This window comes from Rhinopithecus bieti, unplaced genomic scaffold (assembly GCF_001698545.2).
Source record: "Rhinopithecus bieti isolate Rb0 unplaced genomic scaffold, ASM169854v2 scaffold_46259, whole genome shotgun sequence".
NCBI lineage: Eukaryota > Metazoa > Chordata > Mammalia > Primates > Cercopithecidae > Rhinopithecus > Rhinopithecus bieti.
In genome coordinates this window covers 171,175-184,376 of record NW_016818844.1, presented here as the reverse complement: position 1 = coordinate 184,376, position 13,202 = coordinate 171,175, and the positions used below count along the sequence as shown (strand labels likewise).

The following is a 13,202-nucleotide window of genomic DNA, read 5'->3' as shown; positions in this document are numbered from 1 at the left end:
AAAAAAAAAAAAAAAAGAAAAAAAAAGCCTGTGCTTTTGTCATCCTGGATGGGAATATCCAGCAGAGGGCTCAGAGGAGTCATTTTCTGCCCTGAGATCCCTCCTCCACCTCTGGATCCCACAGCTCTGACTACACTGGTTCCAACAAACTTCAAATGTAGGGGTGCTATTGTCTACACCTTATGTTTTAAAACTCACCGTGAGGCATCTAAAAATGGCAATTTTTTTTTTATTTCCTTCTGATCTGAAATGGTACACCTATAGATGGAATTGCTCTGCTGCATCTCTGACTTTAATTCTGCCTCTTCTCACTTTCCCAACTTGAAATGGACACTGCTTCCTTCTTAGTAAGGGTAATGGATAAAGGAGCAAGAATAAAAGGGAAACAGAAAGCATAAGTCAGGGAAGCTGATCCAGACAAATGTTCTCTCAAATGTCTCCTTCCTTCACGAGTGTTTGCATGGGGCCAGCCATGATGGCTCTTACCTGTAATCCCAGCACTGTGAGGCAGAAGCAGGAAAATCATTTGAGGCCGGGAATTCGAGACCAGCCTGGGCAACATAGGGAGACCCTGTCTCTACCAAAAAAAAAGAAAAAAAAAGGCTGGGTGTGGTGGTATGTGCCTGTAGTCCCAGCTACTTGGGAGCCTGAGGCAAAAGGATCACTTAAGCCCTGGAGATTGAGGCTGCAGTGAGCTGTGATTACACCACTGCATTCCAGCCTGGGTAACAGAGTGAGACCCTGTCTCTACAAAAAAGAAAAAAAGTGTTTGCACAGACTCACTGTTTGGGATTTTCAAGGCACACGCTGCAGGTGCTTGACAGTCTTTTGTATTACCATGAGGGAAGCACTGGGCAAGGGTGCTATGGCACTGTGAGGGCTATAGGACTACATAATGAATGATGACAATGTTGACATGAGAGAGGTACACAGAGCTCCAACCCCACTGAAAAGATGCTTCTTAAATGCACAAATCTTGCATGCATTCATGGTCCAGAAAGCACAGGCAGTTGCATAACCAAAAACTATCATCTGTTCAGAAGCTGATATTTCTCTGGACAGAAGATGGTGCTGTTGTCAGTGCAGTGTGCTTTTTCCATCCTTTCAAGTAAATGTTCATAGTTGCAAAGTGGAAAACAAGTATAAAAAGAAAGAAAATAGCAATTACATAGCAAGACTTCAGCTATAGCTTTCAGCTGTTTACCTCTAAGGCTCTAAGAAAGGGAAGGAGATTCTTGACAGGCTCTGTCTGAAATTTTTGCCTTGTAATGTTCCCCCCTGAAAACCCTCAGAGAACCTCCATGGAAAAATGCAGCCGCAGAATCATTAACACGTTTATGGTAAGCGCAATATCTAGAAAACTCAAATTCCCAGTGGAGATCTGTGGCAGACACCATTCATTATTAACCCCACAACCATCCTCCCTTCTCCCTCGCTGTCAAACCCTCATTTTGCTCAGGATGGCAACATACTGACCCTTGGCCAATGGCTCATGTTTAGGCAGCAAACAGGACAGGCCTGTTCCCTGCTTGTCCAACCATCATGACAAGTCAGGCAATGGATGCTGCTGGCTGTGTCCTAGTCTTGGACAATGAGACATAAGCAGCAGTCTGCTAGGGATGTGTCTGGGAAAGCTTTTGCTTCTGATAAAAGGAAAGAAACCATCGCTACCACAATTCTCCTCTGTTCCTTCCTGCCTGATCATAGAGTGCTCTCTGGACCTATAGCAGCCAGCTTGAACCCATGAGAGAACAAGCACAAGATGACAAATGCCACACACAAAGTGGCACGGGAGAAAACGCAGAAGGAACCAGGGTTCCTTGAAGCCATTCAACCAATGCTAGCAAATGTCTATTTCTTGACAGTTTATAATATGAGAAAAATAAGTCCCTGTTTGTTCAAGCTTCTCTTGAGTTTTCTATATTTCTATCTGGTACAGGACGCCCACCCGGTTGCTTATCGTTTAGTACTGCTAACTCCATTAGTTTTGACCACCTCACTCTTTCCAGGGTTAGAGGCCTCCTCCTGAATGATCACCACCATCATTTCTGCCTTCACTGTTGTGAACTGACATTCACTGTTGCCCAGACTTGATCATCCTGGTTAGACCTATAAAGAAACAGAAAGCAACAAGTAGAATCACCAGAAATCTTTAATCACTGGAAGACACATTTTCATACTGAATGCCTGGGCCTCACCCCAGGCCAGTTCATCCAGAAACTCTGAATACAGGGCACAATCATCTGTATTTCTTTTTAAGGTTCCACAAGTGGATTGAGAACTGCTGGTCTTACTCATACGTTCCCCACTCACATGGCAGATATGCATAGCAAACTGCCAAGGAAAGGAAGGAAAATAGTTAAGTATTGAGATAAGCCATCCTTTCAACAGTCAGCGATTCATTCCATTATACATAGATACCGTCTCACCTTGGCTTGGTCAGCCTTGCTCTTTGACTGATGGGCATAAAGAGAAGCACGAACTACTTAGAGGTTCACTGGACTAACCAAAGGGAGGAAAGGGTGGCCTGCCCACTCTCACGGTGTCTCCAAAACCATGCTCATATCATACTGACTGCTTCTGTGTGTGTCGCCTGAGACTCCAGTAAAACTACTACAAACTACTGGAGTCACCAAATTTTCCAGCAGTTTATCTTTTAAACACAATCTAAAAGCATTTTAAAAGAAAAAAAAGTTCTTACTCTTGCTACTAACTACTTATTTCCTTTTTGTTTGTTTGTTGTTGTTGCTGTTGTTCTTTTCTGCAAACAAACAAACAAAAAAGCCTCTGCTTAAGTGGGTGGCACTGTTTCAATACCTGTAAGGTAATCCATGGAGGCTCCTTCCAGTCCTGGGTCTGGCTTCTTTAGTCTTTAGTTAAATCCATAAGGGCTTGGCAGGCAGAGAGTGCAGGATTAAGCCTGCCTGTCCAGCCTGCTTCTGAGGCAAAATCAGAATTCTCGGGCTCTCTGCCACTGTCAGAATCGCTCCCTCTGCTGCTTCTGACACAGGAAAGAGATGGCAATAGATTCAGTCACACAAGGATTCCTATTAAATGATGAATTGTGATGCCATAGAAGGTAGCACCTCACGGCAGGGAGAAGTCAAAACCCAGGGAGTTCTTGCCAGTGTGAGCACGCCGGAGGGGCCTTTAATAGCTGCATTTGCAATAAAGAAGGAGGTGAAATCCATTACCGGCTGTCTTTATTTTGCTAGCCCACTGATAAGCGATTGAAGTCTAGAGAAAGCTCTTCCAAACACGTTTTACCTGCTCCATTTAGCCGGAGACTTGGACATACCAGGCCAATCAAATCATCACCAATACCAGGAGCTACGGAGGCACTAATAGCTTTTCCTGGAATACTGGGAATTCCCTTTCCCTACTTTGTAAGTAGGTATCCTCAAGAGAGGGTCTGGCAGAGAGATTTAAATGTTTGTGCCAGGTCTCAGAGCCAGAGGGCATTGACTGCCTATTAAGTAGATGTTGCTGATTCCTCAGGAGGGTGTGACAGGTTCTTTAGGTGAGCTACTGAAACAGTTTTCAGGTTTCACGCTTGAGGTAGTGTATGGGTTTTGGGGTTATTTTTCTACTTACGGCAAAAGTGTCTTTCACCTCACAAAACAGATGCTATTGGCATCAGACACCTCTGCAAGGCAGTTTGCAGGCTTTGTCCTAGTTCTCCTGCAGTGTGGCATCTATGTTTTCTTCCCACTTAAACATGTTGTCTGCTGGGTTCTTTCTTTGTAAATGAGGATGTTTTAGGATGACAGTAACACTATACTGGTGAACTCTAAGTAAGACAGATTGCCCTCTGTAGTGTGGGTGGGCCTCATGCAATCAGTTGAAAATGTGAATAGAACAGAAAGATCAGCCTCCCGAGCAAAGGGTAATTCCACCAATAGACGGCCTTTGAACTTCATCTGCACCATCAGCTCTCCTGGGTCTCCAGGCTGCCAGCCAGTAGTGCACATTTGGACTTGCCAGCCTCCATAATCACATGAGCCAATTCCTTATAATAAATCTCTTTCTATATATGTATACATCTCATTGGTTCTGTTTCTCTGAAGAATTCTACTACACAAGAGTTCCCAAACTCTTAAGTTCTTCTGAAAACATTGTTTATCAAATGCCGTAAAGTGAAAAGGAAAAGACATCTTTGCTGAAAGTGTTGAGATGTTCAGTTTAAAGATTGATATGTTTTTATTTTTTTATTTATATGTATACTTATTATGTTGTTATTATTATTAGTATTATTATTATTTTGAGACAGAGTTTCACTCTTGTTGCCCAGGGTGGAGTGCAATGGCGCAATCTTGGCTCACTGCAACCTCCACCTCCCGGGTTTCAAACGATTCTCCTGCCTCAGCCTCCTAAGTAGCTGGGATTACAGGCATGCGCCACCACACCCAGCTAATTTTTTTTGTATTTTTAGTAGAGATGGGGTTTCTCCATGTTGGTCAGGCTGGTCTCGAACTCCCAACCTCAGGTGATCTGCCCACCTCGGCCACCCAAAGTGCTGGGATTACAGGCATGAGCCATCTCGCCTGGCCAGATTGATGTGTTTTTAAGCTGGCTTTGAGATGGAGTCTCGCTCTGTTGACCAGGCTGGAGTGCAGTGGCGCAATCTCGGCTCACTGCAACCTCTGGCTCCTGGGTTCAAGCAGGTAATCTCATATCTTTCTAATGATGAGTGGTTCTATTTTTTAAGTTCTGTGTTGCTCCCATCAGCTAATAAATACTTCAATGTTTCTGAGTCTGTAGGAAATAGGTGCTATTTAACTAACTTTTCTCAATCTAGCAGTCAATTAGTCAAGGTGGATTTCTGCCTCTGTCTGCTGTATACTCCCTGTGCATTTCACAAAAGCCCCTGTGACAGGGCAGGTTTATCTTCCTCCCCCTTTCCTTGTGCCAGCACCTACCCAGGCTAAGGGAAAAGAAGGGAGCTTGTCATGTGAGCCAGGCATGGGAAGGAGACAGCCAGCTATGTAGCATAAGGCCATAAAGGAGATATACCAGCAGGAGGTAGGTTTTTTCAGTGTGAAAGGATGAATTGTTTTTCAGTTACTTTACCCAGAGACTAAACCTTGGAAGAATCCTCTTCCTGTTTCCCTCCTCCATCTTCAAAGTTGAAGACCTCCTCCCCACTCCTTTACACACACACACACACAGAGAGAGAGAGAGAGAGAGAGAGAGAGCATCCCACTCCTTATCTGGCAGCAGATAAGAACATAAAAAGCCTGAGCATCTTAGCAGCAGGAGACCTGAAACTAGACCAAGAAGACTTTGGGGGTAGGTGGAGTGAGGGAGGGGGTCTGTGTAAGCAAAAGTGTTAAAGAACAAAGAAACAGTGAGAGAATGATAATAGTCAGTTATTGCAAAATGTACTGCCCCACCGTCCCCACCCAATTCCTTTTGCTAGGAGGAGCAAAGTGCTGGGTTTGGCTGCAAAGGAAGTAGAAGAAATAGTCCTTGATCTTATTTGCATTCAGTTTGAAAATCTGGGTATCAGTACACTAGCACCAAATCTAGTATTCTTTGGGCAATTTCTTTTCATAGCTAGAGATGACATTACGAAAAATATTAATGTCTGTATGAATGAGCAGGGCTGTGCAGTTTAGCACTCGTCCACAGTTCTCTATAAATACTGATGCCCACCAGTTGGGAACTATAGTGGTGGGTTTGTTTGCTTGTTTGTTTTGAGATGGAGTTTTGCTCTTATTGCCCAGGCTGGAGTACAATGGTACAATCTCGGCTCACCGCAACCTCCGCCTCCAGGGTTCAAGCGATTCTCCTGCCTCACCCTCCTGAGTAGCTGGAATTACAGGCATGCACCACCGTGCCTGACTAATTTTGTATTTTTAATAGAGACAGGGTTTCTCCGTGTTGGTCAGGCTGGTCTCGAACTCCTGACCTCAGGCAATCCACCTGCTTCAGGTTCCCTAAGTGCTGGGATTACAGACGTGAGCCACCACGCCCGGCCACTGGTGGTTTTTGAAGAGTGTGTTGCAGCTAATAACTTTGCCCCTTTTTTTGTGCCAGGGACCGTCCAATGGCTGTACTCAAATGAATTTACTTTGCCTAGGTTCTTAGCACTTGCCATGCCCCTGAAGATGGAAAACAGTGTCAAGATCAGTAAGAACAATGTGAGATCCAGCAGATATTGGCATGCCTGTGGTGCCCCAGGCACTGTATTAGGGCAGTCACTATTCCAGGCCTCCCCAGGGAGCTTACAGTCTAGTTTATCTTTGTCTGTTTGGCTGCTAGAAGACACTATGATAGACTGGGTCACTTATAAACAACAGAAATTTATTTTCCACAGTTCTGGAGGCTGGGAAATCCTAGATCAGAGCAGTGACACATTTGGTGTCTGGTGAGGGCCCTCTTCTAGGTTGCAGAGGGCTAACTTTTCAGTGTATTCTCACATAGCAGAAGGAGCAAGGCAGCTCTCTGGGTTTTTTTAAATAAGGGCACTAATCCCACTTATGAGGGCTCTGCTCTCATGACCTGATTACCTCCCGAAGGCCCTACTTTCTGATACCATCACCTCGAGGGTTAAGATTTTGACATGTGAATGTGAGGGGACACAACATTCAGTCTGTAGAATAGTACAAATAATTCTATGGAAAATTAATAATTTTATTTATCTATTTATTTATTTATTTGAGATACAGCAAGACTCTGTTGCCCAGGCTGGAGGGCAGTGGAGCAATCTCGGCTCACTGCAACCTCCACCTCCGGGGTTCAAGCAATTCTCCTGCATCAGCCTCCCAAATAACTGAGATTACAGGCACCTGTCACTACGCCTGGTTAATTTTTGTATTTTTAGTAGAAACGGGGTTTCGCCATATTGGCCAGGCTGGTCTCGAACTCCTGACCTCAGGTGATCTGCCCACCTCAGCCTCCCAAAGTCTTGGGATTATAGGCATGAGCCACCATGCCAGCCAAATTAATGATTTTATAACAACCACTATGCAAAAGAAGCAGAGAACATGCTGAGAGCCTATGATCAGATGTTTCACCCCAGTCTGTGCAGTAGGACTGGCTTCTCTGATCAATGATATTGTCAGAGGTGTTTGAACCAGAGCAACTCCATCTTGAGTAGGGGCTGGGTAAAATGAGGCTGAGACCTACTGGACTGCGTTCCCAGATGGTTAAGGCACTCTAAGTCACAGGGTGAGATAGGAGGTCAGCACAAGATACAGGCAATGAAGACCTTGCTGATAAAACAGGTTGCAGTAAAGAAGCTGGCCCAAACCGAGAGGGTGACGAGAGTGACCTCTGGTCGTCCTCACTAATACACTCCCACCAATGCCATGACAGTTTACAAATGCCATGGCAATGTCAGGAAGTTACCCCATATGGTCTAAAAAGGGGAGGCATGAATAATCCATCCCTTGTCTAGCATATGATCAAGAAATAGCCATAAAAATGGGCAACTAGCAACCCTCAAGGCTGCTCTGTCTACAGAGTAGCCATTTTTTATTCCTTCCCTTTTCTAATAAACGTGCTTTCACTTTATGGACGTGCCCTGAATTCTTTCTTGTGCGAAATCCAAGAACCCTCTCTTGGGGTCTGGATCGGGAACTCTTTCCTGTAATAGTATGTCAGCTGATACCTATGGAAAGAGGGAGTCAACTAGACTAGAATTGGGTAAACAGCCTCCCCCATCCCTAGGGGAAACTATGTGGAAACCCCAAGGCAGTGGGGAGCAGAGAAGAAGGTGAGTGGGGAAGACCAAATGAATGGAGTTGACAGAGGAGGCAGGACAGGTGGGCACCCCAGGCCAGGTAGGACAATCAGCCATGAATATCAGACTCATTCTAGGTGGGAAGTGACTGTAGGGTTGTTTGAGGGGAAGAGGGAATGGTGACTGATTTGATTTGCATGTTCGAAAGTATAACCATTAGGTTGAAAGAACAGGATCCCAAATGTATAGCAGAAATCATTCCCCAACTCCTTGATTCAACATTCCCAGGTTTTTCCTTCTTTTCTTCTTAAAAAAAAAAAAACTTGGTAAAATATACATAACTTAAAATTTACCATCTTAACCATGTTTAAGAGAACAGGTCAGTGGCATTAAGTACATTCGTATTGTTGTGCAACCATCTTGCAAAATTGAAACTCTCTGCCTATTAAAAACTAACTCCTGATTCCCCACTTCCCCAGCCCCTGGTGACCACTTTCTCTCTCCTCTAGGAGTATGACTCCCCTAGGTACTTCATTTTAGTAGAATCACAGAGTACTTGCCCTTTGTGACTGGCTTATTTCACTTAATATAATGTCCTCAAAGTTCATCCATGTTGTAGCATGCGTCCGAACTCCCTTTCTCCCTAAGGCTGAATGATATTTCCTGTATGTGTGCAGTGTTTTGTGTATCCATTCATCCATCAGTGAACTCTTGCACTGCTTCTACCTTTTGACTGTTATGAATAAGGCTGCTATGGACATGGGTGTACAGATGGTCAAGGCCCTGCTTGCAATTATTTTGTAAATATACCCTCAAGGCCTTTTTCTTGAATCCTAATTCTGGAAATTACACTATACCAAACACTATGGGGGTTTAGAAACCTAAATATGACAGTCTCTGACACCCCAAAGAGACAGGAAAATGTCCCCCACCCTCTCTCTGCAGCTTTCAGTGGAGTAAATAAATAAGTGGTGACTGATGAGAGTAAAAAGACAGAACTAGTTAACAGGACTGGGTAAGACGTTTCGGTCAAGTCAATAAAAGATGAAGAACTACTGGAGGGCTTTTGTTTGCTTGCTTGCTTGCTTGCTTGCTTGGTAAATTGATTGGTCAGTTGGTTGTCTGATTTGTCAAAAAATCAAATTAAGTTAAACACAGACAGAAGCACCTGAACAAAATTAGGCTACAGAAAAATCCCACCAGAGTCCATATGTAGGATGAATTGGAGAAGGGGGGGGGGGGGGACTGGAGGCAGAGGACCTAGAGAGGAGGCTGTGGCAATAGCCCAGACAAGAAATCAGGGTCTTAAATGACACCGTATCAGTGGCCATGGAAAGAAAGGACTCTTTCTTTGAGGTTAGTGCCCGTTTGCGATTGGTTGACCCTGATTTCAGGAAGGTCTGGTCTCTGAGCCCAGAATGTGCCTCTACCTTCTGGACTGTCAGTCTCTGTCAGAGGTAGAACATTTCTTCCCCTAGGGGGTCCTTCCATTAAGAAACATCTCCATCTGCTTCAGCTCCTGCTTCCTTGTGACCAAATGCAATCTGCCCAGGAGAGCTCTGCATCACACACCAGCGGTCTCAGGGCTGTTTGCAGCAGCAGCTTTGAAGGACAGCTTCTCCGAGCAGGAACTCCCACTGGGCAACCCAAGAAGCCTCTAGGCGACTCAGTCCCTTTAGCTATTTTTAGTGTGCCTTTTACATTCAGAAACAGGAAGCATTCTGTACAAACTCATTTTTTTCTGCTTCCCTCAGGCAGAAAATTTCAATCTTAAACCTTTATGCTAAATGACATAATGTTTGAGAATTTAGCTTACTTTCTTTCCTCATTGTTACCGCACTATTCATACCTCTAAGTACGCAAAGAGCTCTGAATCTTACAGTTCTAGCTGAAGCAGCAGTCAAATTGCAATGAACGAGGTCTCTGACTGTATTAAGACCATGATGTCAAGCTGGGGTGGGGTGGGGACAGTGTGCAAAACTGTGCAGTCATTGAGGGACACAAACTTTAACCTCCACCCCCACCCCAAACACACTACAAAAAGTAATGCCTTAAGCTTGAACATGAACACAGTGCAAGAGGTCCTCAGATGCAGGGTTTGTCTTGAAAGACCCATCCTTCCTTCCTTCCTTCCTTCCTTCCTTCCTTCCTCCCTCCCTCCCTCCCTCCCTCCCTCCCTTCCTTCCTTTCTTCGCGCTCTCTCTCTCTTTTTTCTTTTCTTTTTTTTTTTTTTGAGATGGAGTCTCAGTCTGTCACCCAGGCTAGAGTGCAGTGGCGTGATCTCAGCTCACTGAAACCTCCGCCTCCCGGGTTCCAGGGAGTCTTCTGCCTCAGTGTCCTGAGTAGCTGGGACTTCAGGCACCCGCTACCACGCCTGGCTAATTTTTGTATTTTTTGAGTAGAGGCAGGGTTTCACCATATTGGCCAGGTTGGTCTTGAACTCCTGACCTCAGGTGATCCACCAGCCTAGGCCTCCCAAAGTGCTGGGATTACAGGTGTGAGCCACCACACCCGCCCAAAAGATTTTATTTTTTTAAGAGCATTCTTTCTGAATAGGATATAACTAGCTTTAAAAAAAATTCTACTTTAACATCTTATTTGCTTGGTACTATTAAGAATTCTAAAAGAAATTGAGCCATGTGACAGTAGAAACATTAATGTTTCATGTTTCATTTACTTTTTTTTTGAGACATGCTGGAGTGCAGTGGCATGATCATAGCTCACTGCAGCCTCGATCTCCTGGGCTCAAGCCATCCACCCACCTCAGCCTTCCTATTAGCTGGGACTACAAGCATATGCCATCATGTCCAGCTAATTTTTTTTTTTTTTTTTTTTTTATAGACCTGAGGTTTCTCCATGTTGCCCCGGCTTGTCTCAAACTCCTGGACTCAAGCAATTGACTGGCCTTGGCCTCCCAATCATTTACTTTTTCTTATTTGCAGTACCCACTGCAAAAAGTCAGACTACTAACAAACATCTATAATTGGCTCATCTCTGAAGTACTGGAAAAACATCCAGAAGAATGGGACACGAAGCTGACAACACGCTTAATGAGGAATATGACATAAACTTATACCCCCTTGCCCAGTTTTTTACTTTGAAATTTGTCAAACATATGGAAGAGTTCAATGAATGGTACACCACTCAAGGACACCATACTTCACCTAGATTCACTAGTTGTTTATAGTGTACCAATTTTCCTTCTCTTTTTCCCTCTTTCCTCCTATATATGTGATGTATGTGTGAGTATGTACAGATACACACACATTTGTATTCATATATGCCGAACCATTTGAAAGCAAATTGTAAGCATGACACTTCACCTTGTCACACAAACAGCCTTGTTGCTAACACAAAGCCTGTTGGTGGATTCTCTTCACACGGACGCGTGTGACACACCTTAAGTGCTTTAGCATGTACTCCTAAGAGCAAAAACATTGTCTTTTATAATCCCAATGCCATTATCACACTCAGGAAGCCTCACATTGGTATTTTAAAGGATACTTTTTCAAAAAAAGGTAAAATCATGACTTGTACAGATACTAAAAAAAAGTTAAAGATTTATTCAATTCATTATTAATGAGGAAACTACAAGAGGCTACAGCCAGTTCAAAAGAGAATCCAAAAAAGACACGCATTTATCGATAAGGATACTGAAAGGAATAAGCAAACTGAGGCAAAACTGGCTGCTTCACTTCTGTAGGCAAGGATTGTTTTGCATTGTTATCCATTATGTCCAACTTATTGAGTTGTAAAATAGCTCAAAGGCCACGAAAGGTGCAGAGCCCCTATAGGATCAAAATTAGATAACCCTGAAGAGTGGGTGGGCTCTAGACCTTTTCCTATAAAGGGCTAGATAGTAAATGTTTTCGGTTTTGCAAGCCATGTGGTTTTTGTACAGATATTCAACTGCCATTGAACATGCAAGTAATCGTAGACAAAATGTGAAGGGTGAATGTGGCTGTGTGCCAATAAACTTTATTTACAAACACAGGTGGCTAACTGGATCTGGCTCACTGGCTGTAGTTTGCCAACCCTGCTCTAAGCAATGCATAATTTTCCATTGAAGCATATATTTTACCCTACAGATACAACAATAAGATGTTGTTACGGGCTGAACTGTGGCTTCCCAAAATTCCTTTGTTAAAGTCCTAACCCCCACTACCTCTAAATGTAACTGTAGTTGGACATGGGGACATTAAAAGGGTGATTAAGGTAAAATGAGGTTGTGTTGGTGGATCCTAACCCAATATGACTGATGTCCTTATAAGAAGAGAAAATTAGGACTGGGCACAGTGGCTCATTCCTGTAATCTCAGCACTTTGGGAGGCTGAGGCAGAAGGATCTCTCGAGCTCAGGAGTTCAAGACCAGCCTGGGCAACATAGTGAGACCTCCATCTTAAAAAGAAGAAGAGGAAGAAAAGGAAGAAGAGGAAGGAGGAGGAGGAGCAGAAGAAATGAAAAAAAAAAAAAAAAAAAAAGAGAAGGCAACTAGGACACAGATTGGCACAGAGGGAAGACCATGTGGTGAAACAGAAAGAAGACGACCATCTATAAGCCAAGGAGAGGGGCCTCGGAAGAAACACACCCTGCCAACACATTGGTCTTGGACCTTCAGCCTCCACAACCGTGAGGCAATATAATAGCCCTAGCAAACGAATACAGATGTTTTCCAGTTTTAAAAAGATAGCTACATAATCATGGGTCAAGTGAACAGGATGCTACTTTTCCTTAAAATTGTTTTATTAAATGCAATATTTGCAACATACACTTCAAAAGTGGGGATAGGAGGAAGGTTTTGATGTCAAACAAGTCTAGACACTATAGCAAACTGTAGTCCCTTCTTAGAAATCCACTACATTCTCAGTATGCGTAATGCTCCTGAGATATCCTGCAATAATGTCTGTTCAACCTTTGCGTAACCCTGACTTTCCCAAACTTTGAATGCCTTTTCAAAAAGAGATACAATTCTGATTAATAAAACCATCATTCTTGGAACACACTTTGGAAACACTAGCATGAACAAATTATGAGGCAAATATTCTAAGGATATAAAGATGTCTGTGGACTGACCCTTGAGAACTGTGGGATTCAGAAGGCTGGAAGGGAATACACACGTTCCAGGTAGAGGCAAAGGGAAGACTCCTGTGGCCCGTCATGTGGGGTCATGATGTGGAAAGCAAGGCACAGAGGTGCCAGGCTGCCCAGAGCTGAGTGCTCACATTGCTGTGTGATAGGAAGGCTGGTCCTGAAGGAAGGATCAGTGCCCCCTTGTCAAAGAGAACCTGAGGCTTTAGTGTCCAGTTGTAGGATAAGGAGTGGAATTTGGAACATCTGGCCCTTGGTGTCCTCCTGGTGATCACTTCCAACAGAACTTAAACGCCCACAATGGGTTCCTTCTATGAAGTCTCTGTCAATTCATCCGGGTGAAAGCCCGGATGGTGCGCCCAATGTCAGCCCGAAGCCACCAGATGGCGCGCGGAACCCGCAATGCACGTACGCCAGCCCTGCGTTT

General features: G+C 44.0%; 1 long non-coding RNA gene across 1 annotated transcript; it reads right to left on the bottom strand.

The window, feature by feature from the left end:
• Nucleotides 1–2,004: 2,004 nt before the first annotated feature.
• On the bottom strand, nucleotides 2,005–12,966 carry LOC108518975 (uncharacterized). Its single transcript, XR_001882493.1, has 3 exons — nucleotides 12,761–12,966; nucleotides 2,818–3,001; nucleotides 2,005–2,109 (listed from the first exon to the last, which is right to left on the bottom strand). It is a non-coding gene; the product is annotated as an uncharacterized LOC108518975 (long non-coding RNA).
• Between the last annotated feature and the right edge of the window lie 236 nt (nucleotides 12,967–13,202).